The following is a 16,189-nucleotide window of genomic DNA, read 5'->3' on the forward strand; positions in this document are numbered from 1 at the left end:
CATAAACGCCTTCCAAACCCGGGACGTGAACAGGGGACCCTGATCGGAGACTATATCCTCTGGAACCCCATAGTGCCGGAAGAGGTGGGTAAATAGAGCTTCTGCAGTCTGTAGGGCAGTAGGAAGACCAGGCAATGGGAGGAGACGGCAGGACTTAGAGAACCGATCCACAACGACCAGAACGGTAGTGTTCCCCTGAGATGGGGGAAGATCAGTAAGGAAATCTACCGAGAGATGGGACCATGGCCGTTGTGGAACCGGGAAGGGCTGTAACTTCCCTTTAGGAAGGTGCCTAGGAGCCTTATTCTGGGCGCATACCAAACAGGAGGAGACATAGAGCCTCACATCCCTAGCTAAAGTGGGCCACCAGTATTTCCCCCTAAGACCCAGCACTGTCCTATCAATCTCCGGATGACCCGCAGACGGTAATGTGTGAGCCCACCGAATCAATTTATCACGGACACCAAGCGGTACGTAACTCCGACCAGTTGGACACTGTATAGGCGCAGGTTCAACCCTCAACGCCCGCTCGATGTCTGCGTCCACCTCCCATACCACTGGGGCCACCAGCCGAGAGGCTGGAAGGATGGGAGTGGGTTCGATGGACCGGTCCTCGATGTCATAGAGACAGGACAGCGCGTCGGACTTAGTGTTGAGGGAACCTGGTCTGTAAGAGATCGTAAATCTAAAACGTGTAAAGAACATGGCCCACCTAGCCTGACGTGGATTCAGTCTCCTCGCTTCCCGAATATACTCCAGATTACGGTGGTCAGTCCAGATGAGAAAAGGGTGTTTAGCCCCCTCAAGCCAGTGTCTCCACACCTTCAGGGCCTTTACCATAGCTAGTAACTCCCGATCCCCCACATCATCGTTCCGCTCCGCCGGACCCAGCTTCTTAGAAAAGAAAGCGCAGGGACGGAGCTTCGGTGGCGTGCCCGAGCGCTGAGACAGCACGGCTCCAACTCCAGCCTCGGACGCATCCACCTCCACTATGAATGCTAACGATGGGTCCGGATGCGCCAACACGGGAGCTCCGGTGAACAGAACCTTCAACTGGTTGAAGGCTCCATCAGCCTCTGCTGACCACCGCAGACGCACCGGTCCCCCCTTCAGCAGTGAGGTAATGGGCGCCGCTACTTGACCAAAACCCCGGATAAAACTCCGGTAGTGATTGGCAAACCCTAAAAACCGCTGCACCTCCTTTACCGTGGTCGGAGTCGGCCAATTACGCACGGCGTTAACGCGGTCACACTCCATCATCATCCCCGAGCTGGAAATGCGATAACCCAGGAAGGAAACCGCTGGTTTGGAGAACACACATTTCTCAGCCTTGACGTATAGGTCATGCTCCAGCAGTCGCCCAAGAACCCTGCGCACCAAGGAAACATGCGCTGCGCGTGTGGTAGAATAAATCAAGATGTCATCAATATAGACTACCACACCCTGCCTGTGCAAATCCCTAAGAATCTCATCTACAAAGGATTGGAAGACGGCTGGAGCATTCTTCAACCCATACGGCACGACGAGGTACTCATAGTGGCCAGATGTGGTACTAAATGCTGTTTTCCACTCGTCTCCTCCCCGAATACGCACCAGATTATACGCGCTCCTGGGGACCAGTTTTGTGAAGAAACGCGCTCCGTGGAATGATTCCACCGCCGTAGCGATGAGAGGTAGCGGATAACTAAAACCCACGGTGTTCGAATTGAGACCTCGATAATCAATGCACGGACGCAGACCTCCCTCGTTTTTCCTCACAAAAAAGAAACTCGAGGAGACAGGTGACATGGAGGGCCGAATGTACCCCTGTCTCAGAGCTTCTGTGACATATGTCTCCATAGCCAATGTCTCCTCCTGTGACAGTGGGTAAACATGACTCCGGGGAAGTGCAGCGTTCTCCTGGAGGTTTATCACGCAATCCCACCGTCGATGAGGTGGTAATTTGGTCGCTTTCTTCTTACTAAAAGCGATAGCCAAATCGGCATATTCTGGGGGAATGCGCACGGTGGAAACCTGGTCTGGACTCTCCTCCGTCGTGGCACCGATGGAAACTCCTATACACCTCTCTGAACACTCGTCTGACCACCCCTTAAGAACCCCCTGTTTCCAGGAAATTGGGATTGTGAATAGCCAGCCAGGGAACCCCCAACACCACCGGGAACCCAGGTGAATCAATAAGGTAGAAACTGATCCTCTCCCTATGATTCCCCTGCGTTACCATGTCCAGCGGAATCGTGGCCTCTCTGACCAGCCCTGACCCTAACGGTTGGCTATCTAAGGAGTGCACAGGGATAGGTGGGTCTATCTGCACTAACGGAATACCCAATTTACGGGCGAGTCCACAATCCATAAAACTTCCAACTGCGCCTGAATCGACTAGCGCCTTATGCTGAAGAGAGGGGAAAACGCAGGGAAAAAATTAACAAAAACATGTGACCAACAGGGAGCTGTGAGTGAGTTTGGTGCTTACTCACCTGGGGTGGCCGAGGAGTGTTCCGCCAACCATCTCGACTCCCAGAGGGACTCTTCCAACACCAGTCCGAAGTGTGTCCTCTCCGTCCACAATAGGAGCAGGAGGAGCCCCCTCTGGTCCCCCTAGATGCAGCTCCTCCCAACTCCATCTGAGTGGAAGTGGGAGAGCTGGAAGGTGGAATTAACAGGACCCCTTCTGAATGCCCGCGGGCAGCTAGCAGGTTGTCCAATCGAGTAGACATGTCTATAAGTTCATCCAGGGAGAGAGTTGTGTCTCTGCAAGCTAGCTCCCTGCGGACATCCTCCCGGAGACTAGACCGGTAATGGTCCATCAGGGCCCTGTCATTCCACCCAGCACCAGCAGCTAGGGTCCTAAACTCCAACGCGAAGTCCTGCGTGCTCCTCATCTCCTGTCTGAGGTGGAACAGTCGCTCACCCGCCGCTTTACCCTCTGGTGGATGATCGAACACAGCTCGGAAACGCCGGGTGAACTCCAGGTAGTTGTCCCGAGCCGAGTCTGGACTGTTCCAGACCGCGTTAGCCCAGTCCAGGGCCTTGCCCGTTAAACAGGAGACGAGGAGACCCACACTCTCCTCACCCGAGGGAGCCGGACGCACGGTAGCCAGGTAGAGCTCTAGCTGGAGCAAAAATCCCTGGCACCCAGCCGCTGCTCCATCGTACTCCCTCGGGGGGGAGAGACGCAGTGCGCTGGACCCAGAGGATGATGTAGGTGGAGTTTGTGTTGAAGGTGGTGTCGGCAGTGGGAGAGCTGAGATAGACATTGGTAGACCACTCCTCTCCCATCGTTCCATCCTCTCCATCATCTGATCCATCGCCGTACCAATCTGATGGAGGACAGCTGTGTGGTGATGGACGCGTTCCTCCATAGTGGGGAGAGGGGTGATCGCTGCTCCTGCTGACTCCATTTCTTCGGTGCGGGCTTCTGTTACGAATAACTATGAGTGGTGGATGGAATCAGGCACAGAGAGCAGGGTTCTGTCGTTTATCAAATTTATTATTTATTGGACTGGCAACCTATATAAGCCCTGTGTGTTGGCGTGATTTTTCGGTTGCAAAAATCACGCCAACACACAGGGCGTATATAGGTTGCCAGTCCAAAACAACAGGACTAAAAGACCAGAGAATAAAGATAAGAAAACAAATCACACCATCAAACACAGAGTAACAAAAAACAAGCCCGCACAAAATACCCAGCGGGCCTAGTGCCCTTAAATACCCTACAAACAAACCCTAATACAAAACAGGTGTACCCAATTAACCACTAACCAACACAAACGGAAAAAGAATCGATGGCAGCTAATAGGCCGGTGACGACGACCGCCGAGCCCCACCCGAACAGGAAGAGCCACCATCTTCAGCGAGGTTCGTGACAGAGAGTTAGCAAAGAGACCGATGAAAAGAGAATTGATGGTTGTTTACTCTACACTGTCACTACATTGTTCCAGTGATGCTTGACTCCATTTGGACATACTGTATTTCAGGCAAGCGTTATAGTCCAGCCCATTTCTTCGAGCCCATCAAAACCTTGTTTATAGACTTAACAATGTTACTCAATTTGACCAGCTATGTCAAATGTAGTATTGTCAAAAAAGTGTAAAGACATTCAATCTTCAAAACAAGTCACAAGGCGGTGTATCTACTGTACTTCACTTGCACAGTGTATATTATATTTATCATTGCATCACAGATTCATGCTTTCGAGCTCCCAGGTTGCATGGCTGAAATACGCTCCAGGAGAGATTTGCCTTTCTTTCAGTATATGCAGCTCCGTGGCTTACATTGCTGCATTGTGGGGTGTCGTGGCTTCAAAGCAGCCCTGGCTCTGGGATATCTAACTCATTTGCTGTCTGTGTCAACTCCATCCTTTCATCTCTCCCCATGTGAAGAGTGCTCACAGCTCTCCCGCCTCGTTAAAACAAACTGTCACCCACAGAGCACAAGCTAATTAAGGTGTCAAAACACTCTCTGGATCCTTGTGTGTTTGCACATGGATACACCAGCAATTCAGGACAGCATTCAGCATTGGGAGATGGCTAAATTATCCAGTTCAATATGTTCCATGGAATTCACTTTTTGAATTCTTTGAAGGCAATGATCATGTCATTTGAGCAATTTTATCAGTGGCTTTGTTCAGCGAGTTGAAATTGCCTAGGTAAAATGATTAATTTTCACCATTTGCTGGCTCATGCTCTGAGTTACAGGTTTTGATTGTGTGTGGCTCAGTTGGTAGAGCATGAAGTTTAAAGTGTCAGAGTCATGGGTTCAATTCCCACAGTGGACAAGAATTATATTTTTTATTAGGATCCCTGTTAGCAAAAAAAAAAAAAATATGCCATTTAGCAGACGCTTTTATCCAAAGCGACTTACAGTCATGTGTGCATACATTCTACGTATGGGTGGTCCCGGGGATTATTAGCCATACCAACTGAACTACAGAAGGACCAGCAATTCCACTTGCAGCAGCTACTCTTCCTGGGGTCCACATAAAATGTGCAAATACATGACAAAGTACAGAACCACATAAGAGTTATAGACTGAGTATACCAAACATTAGGAACACCTTCCTAATAGAGTACCACATAATGAGTCAGAAAACCTAGCGAGGAAATGGATTCAATTATTTTTCCACCATCCATTTTTTCTAGACAAAGGCAGTGAGGCTGATATGTAAAGCTTATTAAAGAGCAGTGAAACTATCAAGAGCAGCATGCGGGTTTCTTCTTTTTTCTCATTCTAGAAACACTTACAATAAGGTGTCACGCCCTGGTCGAAGCAATGTATGTTTGTCTTCATTTATTTGGTCAGGCCAGGGTGTGACATGGGTTATTGTGGTGCGTTTTTGTCATGGGATTTTTGTGGGGTGTCTAGCATAGTCTTTGTGGGGTGTCTAGCCAGGAGCTGCCAGTCTGCATGGAGCAGCCAGAGCAGCTAGATCCGCCAGTCAGCCATGATCTTCTAGATCTGCCAGTCAGCCAAACTCTTCCAGATCTGCCAGTCAACCAGACTCTTCCAGGCGGGAGACTCCTGCAGCACAGGAGATATACAGTATACACACACACACACACACACACACACACACACACACACACACACACACACACACACACACACACACACACACACACACACACACACACACACACACACACACACACACACACACACACACACACACACACACACACACACACACACACACACATATACATGTATATATATACATATATGTATGTGTATGTATGTATATATATATGTATGTGTATGTATGTATATATATAACTCTCTGGCATGACGTTTTAATAACCGTGTAAATCTCTCTAGGACTAAATGACATATATATATATATATATATATATATATATATATATATATATATATATATATATATATATATATATATATATATATATATATATATATATATATATATATATATATATACACATGTATATACACATGTATATATGTCACTTAGTCCTAGAGAGATTTACACGGTTATTAAAACGTCATGCCAGAGAGTTAGCCTACACGAAACATAGCCCTTATTTTAAGTGAATACTGTGAATAATGTTTTGTTCCGCGAGCCACTTAGTTATCAATTTTGCATTATGGCAAGGTGCTCCATCATGCTGGAAAAGGAGTTGTTCATCACCAAACTGTTCCTGGATGGTTGGGAGAAGTTGCTCTCAGAGGATGTGTTGGTACCATTCTTTATTCATGGCTGTGTTCTTTTGCAAAATTGTGAGTGAGACTACTCCCTTGGCTGAGAAGCAACCCCGCACATGAATGGTGTCAGGATGCTTTACTGTTGGCATGACACAGGACTGATGGTTGCGCTCACCTTGTCTTCTCCGGACAAGCTTTTTTCCGGATACCCCAAACAATTGGAAAGGGGATTCATCAGATAAAATGACTTTACCCCAGCCCTCAGCAGTCCAATCCCTGTACCTTTTGCAGAATATCACCTTGATGTTTTTCCTGGAGAGAACCGGCTTCTTTGCTGCCCTTCTTGACACCATGGCATCCTCCAAAAGTCTTTGCCTTACTGTGCGTGCAGATGCACTCACACCTGCCTGCTGCCATTCCTGAGCAAGCTCTGTACTGGTGGTGCCCCGATCCGGCAGCAGAATCAACTTTAGGAGACGGTCCTGGCGCTTGATGGACTTTCTTGGGTGCCCTGAAGCCTTCTTCACAACAATTGAACCGCTCTCCTTGAAGTTCTTGATGAACCGATAAATGGTTGATTTAGGTGTAATCTTACTGGCAACAATATCCTTTTTGTGCAAAGCAATGCTGACGGCATGCGTTTCCTTGCAGGTAACCATGGTTGACAGAGGAAGAACAATGATTCCAAGCACCACCCTCCTTTTGAAGCTTCCAGTCTGTTATTCGAACTCAATCAGCATGACAGGGATCTCCAGCCTTGTCCTCGTCAACACTCACACCTGTGTTAACGAGAGAATCACTGACATGATGTCAGCTGGTACTTTTGTGGCAGGGTTGAAATGCAGTGGAAATGTTTTTGGGGAATTCAGTTAATTTGCATGGGAAAGAGGGACTTTGCAATTAATTGCAATTCATCTGATCACTCTTCATAACATTCTGGAGTATATGCAAATTGCCATCATACAAACTGAGGCAACAAACTTCGTGAAAATTAATATTTGTGTCATTCTCAAAACTTTTGGCCATGACTGAAGAGGATTTAACAAGTGACATCAGTAATAGATCATAGCTTTCACTTAAATTCACCTTGTCATGGAAAGAGCAGGTGTTCTTAATGTTTTGTATACTCAGTGTATATTGGAAAGACACCAAGAGACAACAAAAATACTATTTACACACTATTCATATATACAGTGCAGTTAAATCAGATCTCTAGAAAGAGGAGAAGAGCGCTGTGATACAATATATATATTTTTTAATCTGTTTAAGTAACCTCTGGTGGCAGAGCATTCCATGATGATTATGGCTCTATACATATCTGAGTGACGCAATCAATCTGTTTTTGGTTTGGGTAACATGAAGAAACCCATAGCGGTGTGTCTGGTGGGGGTATGTACATGTATATCTGTTTTGAAGTATATGCCAGTAGAATATTCAAGTGGTTAAACATTTGACACAGTTAAGGGCAATGCGTGCTGCTTCGTTTTGAGCAAACTGCAATTTTGCTAGGTCATTCTTTGCTGCACCTGACAATAATTATATCCTCCTGATTCCTGCTTACAACCACAAACTCAAACAGGATTTTTCACCTTTATTTAACCAGGTAGGCTGTCAGGATTTGGCCAGGGTTGTTCCGGTTTTTGGTCACTAGATGCCCCCATTGTGCTTTTTGACCTTTTGTTTTCCCTTGATCCCCATTATTATTTGCACCTGTGCCTCGTTTCCCCTGATTGTATTTAAACCCTTAGTTTTCTTCAGTTCTTTGCTCTGTGTTTGTATGTTAGCAGCCAGCCCTAGTATTCTGTGAACTCTTGTTGATCCCGGTGGACTCTCTTGTGGAATTCTGTTTTTTGTTCTTGTTTATTTATTTTTTGAGTATCTTTTGAGGCTTTTTATGCTATACCTACCACTTTGTGGATTTACCTTTTTTGTCTTGGAGGATTACCTTTGTTCTTGTGGAATTCCTTTTGAGGTTGTGGAGTTACATGTTTTCCTGAAGAACTTCACTTTTTACTTCATTAAATACACCGTCTCAAGTACTGCTGTGTCTGCCTCATCTTCTGGGTTCTGCCGACTATTCGTGGCTCAGTTGGTTAAGTGACTGTTTCTCACTCCGGAGACCCGGGTTCGTACCGGGTCCTGACAGTAGGCTAGTTGAGAACAAGTTCTCATTTACAACTGTGACCTGGCCAAGATAAAGCATAGCAGTGTGAACAGACAACAACACAGAGTTACACATGGAGTAAACAATAAACAAGTCAATAACACAGTAGAAAAAAAAGAAAAAAAGAAAAAGAGTCAATATACATTGTGTGCAAAAGGCATGAAGAGGTAGGTGAATAATTACAATTTAGCAGATTAACACTGGAGTGATACATGATCAGATGGTCATGTGCAGGTAGAGATACTGGTGTGCAAAAGAGCAGAAAAGCAAATAAATAAAAATAGTATGGGGATGAGGTAGGTAAATTGGGTGGGCTATTTATCGATGGACTATGTACAGCTGCAGCGATCGGTTAGCTGCTCAGATAGCAGATGTTTAAAGTTGGTGAGGGAGATAAAAGTCTCCAACTTCAACGATTTTTGCAATTCGTTCCAGTCACAGGCAGCAGAGAACTGTAAGGAAAGGCGGCCAAAGAGGTGTTGGCTTTAGGGATGATCAGTGAGATACACCTGCTGGAGCGAGGGCTACGGGTGGGTGTTGCCAATGTGACCAGTGAACTGAGATAAGGTGGAGCTTTACCTAGCATGGACTTGTAGATGACCTGGAGCCAGTGGGTCTGGCGATGAATATGTAGCGAGGGCCAGCCGACTAGAGCATACAGGTCGCAGTGGTGGGTGTTATAAGGTGCTTTAGTAACAAATCGGATGGCACTGTGATAAACTGCATCCAGTTTGCTGAGTAGAGTATTGGAAGCTATTCTGTAGATGACGTCGCTGAAGTCGAGGATCGGTAGGATAGTCAGTTTTACTAGGGGAAGTTTGGCGACGTGAGTGAAGGACGCTTTGTTGCGAAATAGAAAGCCGACTCTAGATTTGATTTTGGATTGGAGATGTTTGATATGAGTCTGGAAGGAGAGTTTACAGTCTAGACACCTAGGTACTTATAGATGTCCAAATATTCTCGGTCGGAACCATCCAGAGTAGTGATGCTAGTCGGGCGTGCGGGTGCAGGCAGCGAACGGTTGAAAAGCATGCATTTGGTTTTACTAGCGTTTAAGGGCAGTTGGAGGCCAGTTGGAACCAGATTGCACAGCGGAGAAGGTATGGTGGGATTCGAGATGGTCAGTGATCTGTTTGTTGACTTGGCTTTCGAAGACCTTAGATAGGCAGGGCAGGGTGGATATAGGTCTGTAACAGTTTGGGTCCAGGGTGTCTCCCCCCTTTGAAGAGGGGGATGACCGCGGTAGCTTTCCAGTCCTTGGGGATCTCAGACGATATGAGAGAGAGGTTGAACAGGCTGGTAATAGGGGTTGCGACAATGGCGGCAGATAGTTTCAGAAATAGAGGGTCCAGGTTGTCAAGCCCAGCTGATTTGTACGGGTCCAGGTTTTGCAGCTCTTTCATCTGCTATCTGGATTTGGGTAAAGGAGAAGCTGGGGAGGCTTGGGCAGGTAGCTGTGGGGGGGGGGGGGGAGCTGTTGGCCGAGGTTGGAGTAGCCAGGAGGAAGGCATGGCCAGCCGTTGAGAAATGCTTCTTGAAGTTTTCGATTATCATGGATTTATCGGTGGTGACCGTGTTACCTAGCCTCAGTGCAGTGGGCAGCTGGGAGAAGGTGCTATTGTTCTCCATGGACTTTACAGTGTCCCAGAACTTTTTGGAGTTAGAGCTACAGGATGCAAATTTCTACTTGAAAAAGCTGGCCTTTGCTTTCCTGATTGACTGCGTGTATTGGTTCCTGACTTCCCTGAACAGATGCATATTGCGGGGACTATTCGATGCCATTGCAGTCCGCCACAGAATGTTTTTGTGCTGGTTGAGGGCAGTCAGGTCTGGAGTGAACCAGGGGCTATATCTGTTCTTAGTTCTGTATTTTTTTGAACGGAACATGTTTATCTAAGATGGGGAGGAAGTTACTTTTAAAGAATGACCAGGCATCCTCAACTGACGGGATGAGGTTAATATCCTTCCAGGATACCCGGGTCAGGTCGATTAGAAAGGCCTGCTCGCAAAAGTGTTTTAGTGAGCGTTTGACAGTGATTAGAGGTAGTCGTTTGACTGCGGACCCGTAGCGGATACAGGCAATGATCGCTGAGATCCTGATTGAAGACAGCGGAGGTGTATTTGGAGGGCCAGTTGGTCAGGATAACGTCTATGAGGGTGCCCTTGTTTACAGATTTAGGGTTGTACCTGGTGGGTTCCTTGATGATTGGTGTGAGATTGAGGGCATCTAGCTTAGATTGTAGGACTGCCGGGGTGTTAAGCATGTCCCAGTTTAGGTCACCTAACAGAACTCTGAAGCTAGATGGGGGGCGATCAATTCACAAATGTTGTCCAGGGCACAGCTGGGAGCTGAGGGGGGTCGGTAGCAGGTGGCAACAGTGAGAGACTTATTTCTGGAGAGATTAATTTTTTTAATTAGAAGTTCGAACTGTTTGGGTATGGACCTGGAAAGTATGACATTACTTTGCAGGCTATCTCTGCAGTAGACTGCAACTCCTTCCCTATCTTGACGGAAAATGTTATAGTTGGGTATGGAAATCTCAATTTTTGGTGGCCTTCCTAAGCCAGGATTCAGACACAGCAAGGACATCAGGGTGTGCTAAAACAGTGAGTAAAACAAAGTTATGGAGGAGGCTTCGGATGTTGACATGCATGAAACCAAGGCTTTTTCGATCACAGAAGTCAACAAATGAGGGTGCCTGGGGACATGCAGGGCCTGGGTTTACCTACACATCACCCGCGGAACAGAGGAGGAGTAGGATGAGGGTGCGGCTAAAGGCTATCAAAACTGGTCGCCTAGAGCGTTGGGGACAAAGAATAAAAGGAGCAGATTTCTGGGCGTGGTAGAATATATTCAGGGCATAATGCGCAGACAGGGGTATGGTGGGGTGCGGGTACAGCGGAGGTAAGCCCAGGCACTGGGTGATGATAAGAGAGGTTGTATCTCTGGACATGCTGGTTGTAATTGGTGAGGTCCCTGCATGTGTGGGAGGTGGGACAAAGGAGGTATCAGAGGTATGAAGAGTGGAACTAGGGGCTCCATTGTAAACTAAAACAATGATAACTAACCTGAACAACAGTATACAAGGCATATTGACATTTGAGAGAGACATACAGCGAAGCATAAAGTAATCGCAGGTGTTGATTGGGAGAGCTAGCTAAAACAACAGGTGACACAACAACAGCTAATCAGCTAACACAACAACAGCAGGTAAAATGGCGATGACTAGGCAGAGAGGGTCGGATTAACTACACACGGAGCCTGGGTTCGTGGACGTTCCAGTAATGGACAGTCCAGCAGGCATCAGCTATATAGCCAAGTGATCATAGTGTCCAGGGGGCAGCAGTAGATGGAACAGGGGAGCCGCCACTACGCTAGCGACACAGGTTAAAGTTAGTAGCCCTGGGCTAGTAGGAGCGTCTGCTCCGACGGAGGCAGGATGAAGGCACAGCGGATGGAGTATTCGGCGGCAGACGAAGGATGTACCAGTGACGCACTCAATACGGAAGTTGTCCAATGAAACAGATGATTAACTAAAGGACTGCTTCACTAGCACAGACTGGGATATGTTCCCGGATTCATCTGATAACATCGAGGAGTTTACCACATCCGTCACAAGCTACATTAATAGGTGCATCGACTAAGTCATCCCCACTGTAACCGTATCTACATATCCCAACCAAAAGCCATGAATTACAGGCAACATATAAACTGCTTCTTTCAAGGAGTGGAACACTGACCCGGACGCTTAGAAGAAATTCTGCTACGACCTCTGACGAGCCATCAAACAGGCAAGGCATATATAGGACTAAGATCGAATCCTACTACGCCGGCTCTGATGCCTGTCAGATGTGGCAGGGCTTGAAAACTATCACGGATTACAAAGGGAAACCCAGTGAGCTGCCCAGTGACCCGAGCCTACCAGACAAGCAACATACCCAGTGACCCGAGCCTACCAGACAAGCTACATACCTATCTTTCAGGCAAGCAACAATGATCAATGAATGAGAGCACCAGCAGTTCTGGATGATCTCACTCTCTGTAGCAGATGTGAGTTGGACATTTAAACAGGTTATCATTCACAAGCACACACAGACAGACCGATTACCAGGATGCGTACTCAGAGCATGCACTGACCAACTGGTGGGTGCTTTCACTGACATTTTCTACCTCTCCCTGACCAAATCTGTAATACCTGCATGTTTCAGACTGGGACAAAGGGAGATTGAAATGTGTAGTGGAATGCTTGTCATAGGTCAAGGAGAGCTATATCAAAGTCATGAAGGGCGAATTACTTTGTTTGATCTCTTTTTAGTCTGCTGTAGTCCAAAATACACAGCAGTTGCTGTGACTACAGGATAATGCATACAATATGAATGAATTGTGCTTCTTATCTATTTCTGTCAATAATTAATGCAAGCGAAGGTAACAAACTAAAGCGCAGCCAACAGTTCAACTTGGGTGCAGTTTTCTGAGTGATAAATTACAGTTGTATTCATATGGCTTATGGCGTATCTATTGTGTGAGAGGTGTTGTTTTGATCTGTTTTGCGGTTATGTAAAAGTCTTAGTTTTCAAGATTACACCCCACTGGATGTGTAAATGGTTTATCCTAGTGCTACTGACATGGAGTAAACATGTTTTTGGTTTCTTCCTTCCTCACCTGGTGTCAGTCTCAGTGCTGGTAACTCCATCTGAATGAAAGAAGGTGTTACAGATTATGTTTCTCATCAGTACCAGGATAATTGGATCCCCTGGGTCTCTATCTTTTTCCATCAGAGAAATTTCAAAGCAAATACATTCCTAAAAGATTGGAGTGAGAAATCGTGCCAAGATCTAGAACTGTGAGTCAACATCTCCATTCGAAAGGCTTCTGACTCAGACAGCCCTGCTCACAAAAAGGTGTGCAAACATCCTCATTGACTCTTCACTGTAAAACCTAAAACTACCATCCAGCCTCAGGGAGAGTTAGTATGATCCATAGTACTTTGCGGCAAAGAGTGTGTAGTAACACCTACTGTAGCATCAGTGACAAGAGGCAAATTCTATTAGGCAGTTAGGTCCTCTGAAGGGAAGCTTGGGTCTGTTTGGAAATGGAATCTCAAATACTTTGTTATATACCCTTTGTTGGCATTGACAGAGGTCAAACGTTTTCTGTAAGTCTTCACAAGGTGTTCACACACTGTTGCTGGTATTTTGGCCCATTTCTCCATGCAGATCTCCTCTAGAGCAGTGATGTTTTGGGGCTGTTGCTGGGCAACATGGACTTTCAACTCCCTCCAAAGATTTTCTATGGGGTTGAGATCTGGAGACTGGCTAGGCCACTCCAGGACCTTGAAATGCTTCTTACGAAGCCACTCCTTCGTTGCCTGGGCGGTGTGTTTGTGATCATTGTCATGCTGAAAGACCCAGCCACGTTTCATCTTCAATGCCCTTGCTGATGGAAGGAGGTTTTCACTCAAAATCTCACACATGGCCCCATTCATTCTTTCCTTTACACGGATCAGTCGTCCTGGTTCCTTTGCAGAAAAACAGCCCCAAAGCATGTTGTTTCCACCCCCATGCTTCACAGTAGGTATGGTGTTCTTTGGATGCAACTCAGCATTCTTTGTCCTCCAAACACGAGTTGAGTTTTACCAAAAAGTTATATTTTGGTTTCATCTGACCATATGACATTCTCCCAATCTTCTTCTGGATCATCCAAATGCTCTCTAGCAAACTTCAGATGGGCCTGGACATGTACTGGCTTAAACAGGGGGACACGTCTGGCACTGCAGGATTTGAGTCCCTGACGGCGTAGTGTGTTACTGATGGTAGGCTTTGTTACTTTGGTCCCAGCTCTCTGCAGGTCATTCACTAGGTCCCCCCGTGTGGTTCTGAGATTTTTGCTCACCGTACTTGTGATCATTTTGACCCCACAGGTTGAGATCTTGCGTGGAGCCCCAGATTGAGGGAGATTATTAGTGGTCTTGTATGTCTTTCATTTCCTAATATTTGCTCCCACAGTTGATTTCTTCAAACCAAGCTGCTTACCTATTGCAGATTCAGTCTTCCCAGCCTGGTGCAGGTCTACAATTTTGTTTCTGGTGTCCTTTGACAGCTCTTTGGTCTTGGCCATAGTGGTTTGGAGTGTGACTGTTTGAGGTTGTGGACAGGTGTCTTTTATACTGATAACAAGTTCAAACAGGTGCCATTAATACAGGTAACAAGTAGAGGACAGAGGAGCCTCTTAAAGAAGAAGTTACAGGTCTGTGAGAGCCAGAAATCTTGCTTGTTTTTAGGTGACCAAATACTTATTTTCCACCATAATTTGCAAATTAATTCATTAAAACTCCTACAATGCGATTTTCTGGATTTTTTTTCTCATTTTGTCTGTCATAGTTGAAGTGTACCTATGATGAAAATTACATGCCTCTCTCATCTTTTTAAGGGGGAAAACTTGCACAATTGGTGGCTGACTAAATACTTTTTTGCCCCAATGTGCATGTAGCCTATAAATAAATAAAAAATAATCTACTATTTATAAACGGTGAACCACCATTCATCTTGTGATACATTTAGACAGAGTAATTAGCACATTTTTCATAATAACAACCTTACTCACTTACTTACTTCCTCACTTATACTGTAGCCTACATTCAGTCTACTGAATAGTGGCATCTCTATTTGTCCCCACAGCACGACCATAAGTGATGAAACTGTCAAGGACAATTATTGTAAAAAAATCCCAGGACAAATAACACAGTTTAACATCAGAGAGCTTTAGGAAGTCCTTAATTTCCAATTTACAGAGGTCCTACTCTGATAAAGGACAAGAGAACTTGTCATTATCACTGCGTACCATAGCAATCCCTGTATACTGCCTGTTGTTTTGGCAGCTGTGTCTGTTGTTGTAGAAAATAACAGTACCTATATAACACAATTTTATAAATGTCCAAAGTGGTTTACCACTACAAGGCTTGTATGTTTTCATGTTTTACTTATTTTTCTGTCATGTGGTTAAATATGCAGTCCGGGATTTTAGGAACGGGCTGCAGGTAGCCTAGTGGTTAGAGTGTTGGACCAGCAACCAAAAGATTTCTGGATAAAATCTCTGAGCTGACAAGGTAAAAATCTGTTGTTCTGCCCCTGAACAAAGTAGATAACTCTCTGTTCCTAGGCCATAATTGTGAAAAATAATTTGTTCTTTAACTGACTTGCCTAGTTAAATAAAGGTAAAAATACATATTTTTTAAGAACTTTCAAATTCGTAATGTATTGTATGAATTGGAATTTGTAACATATCATACAAATTGCAAAAAAAAAAAGAAAACATTTCAGGGACCCGTTTTGGCTCATGAGCACTAGTTTCAAAACTACTGTCTGAAATGATACTACTTCAAAACTATTGGAGCATCACTTTAAGGAGTGTGGATCAAGCAGTGTGTCTGTGTGTGTGTGCAAACTAGGGGTAATCTACATCCTGAAAGTCATCCTATCCTTCAGCTGGAGTCTGTCCTTTAGAAAACTTGTGTCTTTTAATATTTTATCCCAGAAGTCAGATGAATGTTTCTCAATTTTCTTGACTCTTTTTGGCTGTGATTGCAACGCTTGTCTTCGATAATGAACACTCATGCTGACATGCTGCAGGCTTCACAGTGAGGACTGTCATTATTCACATAACTATTTAAAGGCCTCCCATATACTAATGGAGATAAATGTAGAAGAGATGAAAGACAATCATGTTGTTGCTCATAATTCATCCTCAGAGACATCCTCTGGTGTCTTTTGACACTAAAGTTGTCATTCTGGCAAAAATAAAGCCACTGTCAAAAGCACCGATAATTTCCCTCTATAATTCTTGAGATCAAGAAGACTGAACACTGG

The 16,189-nt window shown here is 45.5% G+C and overlaps 1 protein-coding gene across 6 annotated transcripts in view; it reads left to right on the plus strand.

Moving 5' to 3' along the window:
* Nucleotides 1–16,189, plus strand: part of LOC124000088 (seizure protein 6 homolog) — a 252,039-nt gene that overhangs the window by 113,680 nt on the left and 122,170 nt on the right. The gene's annotated exons all lie outside the window — the stretch shown is intronic.

The sequence above is a fragment of the Oncorhynchus gorbuscha genome, linkage group LG16 (genome assembly GCF_021184085.1).
Source record: "Oncorhynchus gorbuscha isolate QuinsamMale2020 ecotype Even-year linkage group LG16, OgorEven_v1.0, whole genome shotgun sequence".
Classification (NCBI taxonomy): Eukaryota; Metazoa; Chordata; class Actinopteri; order Salmoniformes; family Salmonidae; genus Oncorhynchus; species Oncorhynchus gorbuscha.